General features: G+C 38.9%; 1 long non-coding RNA gene across 1 annotated transcript; it reads right to left on the bottom strand.

Annotated features, from left to right (window-relative positions):
• Nucleotides 1-641: 641 nt before the first annotated feature.
• Nucleotides 642-1361, bottom strand: LOC130463810 (uncharacterized). Its single transcript, XR_008923973.1, has 2 exons — nt 1038-1361; nt 642-941 (listed from the first exon to the last, which is right to left on the bottom strand). It is a non-coding gene; the product is annotated as an uncharacterized lncRNA (long non-coding RNA).
• Nucleotides 1362-3269: the final 1908 nt, after the last annotated feature.

The raw sequence follows: 3269 nt of genomic DNA, 5'->3' as shown, positions 1-3269 counted from the left end.
GTTTTATTCCAAAGCCTAAAAGCATGACCAAGTTGAAATACCAGTTTGCTTTAGCCTCGTCTTAATTGGCGTTTGAACATGTCGATGGCTACCTGAATTAGAACTCCCACAGCTTTAAAAGTCAATGGTGTAAAAGTACACTACAATCACATTCTTAGTTTTTTTGCAAAGGCATTAAATCTTGTAATCCCAGCCATCTTACGAGTAATCAAATTGCTTAGTGAAGGTTATAGATCTGCATATCACCCATATGAACTCATCACTAAATGAAATGATATAACATACAAGTATATTGCAACTTAGCACCTAAAAAGAAATGTTTGTTGTCTCTCATAAATTAAGCTTCTGCAACATCTAAACGCCAAAAGATAATCTCCAGAAGGATGAAATGACATTGTACGCACACTAAGAGTATCCTGCTGACTAATAATTTAGTGGAATTCACATATTAAAGCAACAGCAAACTCAAATACAATCATAAAACAGGCAATTGATTTGTAGTGCAAAACACCAATGCAACGTTCAATCAAAACAGACAATTGATTTGCACTAAAATTTTTGTATTGCAAAAAGCCAGTGCAAAACAATCACATTGAACAAAATTCCTAACAACTGTAAGTACGAACCAAAATAACACAATCTAATGCTAGAACCCGATTTCATTTTAGATTATCAAACAGAAATATGAACAAAAAACACCATTAAGTAGAATTGAGAGATTAAATTCCCGAAAATGCAGTCGGCAATAAAACCAATATTTACAACTTATAATCAACAATAAACATCCACACCAAATATTCCACAGCATATCCATCCAACATCACTTCTTTTGGTACTCGCAGGCTCGTTGTTAATTGATACAACAACAATAAAATTATCCCGACCATCGACTCCTTCTCCTGCCGTAGAACCGTCACAAGCGGTGGGACTGCGTTGAATTTCTGCATGAGCTTAACTCTATCAGTTTGTTGCTATGATCAAGCGATAAATTACAAATCACGAGCGCTGCATCACTACGAGTTCTATTTGAGTCTGACCTTAATAAGCAGCTCAACAATGGCAGTCCTATTCTTCTGTCCAAAGAGAGAGAAAATATCAACCCCGTGGCATGTTCTTGCACCTCTGACAATGTCCCTCTGACCCTCTCACTATAATTAATGGCAGAAAGGGAACTTGAAGAAGATGAAAGCATAAAGGTAGATTGAAGGAGATTAATGCAATTTACAATTTCCTATGGAAGGAGGTAAAGTTGGTGCTCAACGAATTTCTCCCGCTTTGAACTTTGAAGTAGCTGATGGCGCAATTTGGGAAAAAATATTACCGCCCAAAAACCTTTTGTTATGTTTTCTTTCCCTCTCTTTTCTTAGTAGGATTTGTGAGGTGGCATTGTGTAATTGGTGGTGTGTAAGATACATTTGCACACCAAGTGTATCCCTAGCCTTTTCCGAGATTATGGAGAGATTGGAGACTACGTGTTTCATGTAAGGTCCACGTGTCTTGGATCTAATGGAATTGGGTTAATTTATTTCGTATGGGGTTGTGGTAGGTCAATATTTTCAAAAAGGTGGCTCAAACACGACACAATTCCACATGTCCTCTTGACGGGCCGGTCATCCATTAAATTTAACGTACTTTGTCGTGTCGTACTTTTTGAAAAAAAAATTGGCATGTCGGACTGTGCTCTTTTCGTATTAGGCTGTGTTGTAACTCGGGCCGCCCAACCAAGAGCCATCTTTAGAGTGGGGGAAGTGCTATTGGTCTGAATGCGATTTATAAGTGATCCAGATGATCCAATTTCATATGAGTTCTATCGAGTGATTTTCTTATCTCCCTTCTTATGTGAGTACTCTTTATCTTCCTAGTTAATTTTTTTTGTTACCACTCTTTTTTATTACTTTGTACTTGGTATTGTACTAGCTTAGACAACGTATAATGCACTGATTTATTTTTATACCACGCTATTTGATACCGATATTTACTTAATGTCACCCACCTAAAATAGATGAAAACCTATTTTACCCTTATAACCCACCCCATCCACATTTCTCTCTAACCAACTTAGCTGAGGAACTCTAAGCCTCAAGTAGGTTGTGTCGTATTGGTACCATTAACTAGGTATTGGTATTAAGAATAGTATTGTATTGGTATATCAATATATTTCTAATAAGTTCCATTACCAAATCATTTACGCTATTGGTACTGACATATTATGTATTGGTACTAAAGTGGTTGTATTTGGGTCACACAAGTCATTTGATATTTAGCGTTCCTTCACCTCACCTTGCCTCTTTTTACCTTCTCTCTCTAACCAACTACCCTCACCGGCGACCAACATTTCCGATGGCCTCGCTGAGGTTGTGGGAGGAGGCGAAGTGGTGGGAGGAGGCCACGACTATGTTGATCGGGAAAATATCAAAGGCAACGACTTGAGATGGAGAATTGAGAAGTGGAGCGGGAGGTGAAGGAACCCTCGCCTTTGATTTGTTGTCTTCGTTTCCCACTTTCCACTAGATCAACGAGACACCACCTCGATACACCAGATTTTCTTTTCGCCTCCCTACAACATCCAGTGAGCCTCCTCGACCACCAACCTCTCTGCCTCCGGTTTTAAAAAATATTTCTCTATACAATCGGCCGGTCTAAGATCCCGATTCTATCCTGGGTGGAGGAATCGGGTTGGCCATCCGGTTCCACCAAGAACACGGTATCGGGTGGTCTGCCCGATTCTCTCTCCCAGGAAGAATCGAGATATTGTCCCAATTCTTGAGTATTTCGATTTGTTTTTGTTTGTGTGTAAGATACACACGAACTTTATATCAATCTTAACGATGCGATTTTCATGACACTTTTAATAATTATGTTAGTCACGAAAGGAATTTTGTTGATGGCTGACCTATATTTTTATTACTCCCTCCGTCCTAGGTTAGTTGTTGTTAGGTTATGATACATATGACACTACATAGATCATGCGGAAACAACCATTAACCCAGGACAACATATTATTTACACATAATCATATAGCATAATTTAGATGCATACTCTTTGTTGCGTGCCATCCCTAGCTGCGCCCGAACCGAACAAGAACAAGTCTTTTAGGACTCCAAGTGTCGTCCCTCCGTAGATAGTCCACAGCACGTCCGGATCCGCCTTAAGATTGACCAACTAGAATCGCCCTTAAGGTACTAGAAAATTTCGGCACTTTATGAGCAAGATGTGTGTTTTAATTTTCTCTCAAAAACTTACTTTTGAATACTTTGAAACTTATGTAT

This window comes from Spinacia oleracea, chromosome 6 (genome assembly GCF_020520425.1).
Source record: "Spinacia oleracea cultivar Varoflay chromosome 6, BTI_SOV_V1, whole genome shotgun sequence".
NCBI lineage: Eukaryota > Viridiplantae > Streptophyta > Magnoliopsida > Caryophyllales > Amaranthaceae > Spinacia > Spinacia oleracea.
The sequence above is the reverse complement of the archived record's forward strand: the minus strand, read 5'-3'. Positions and strand labels throughout refer to the sequence as shown.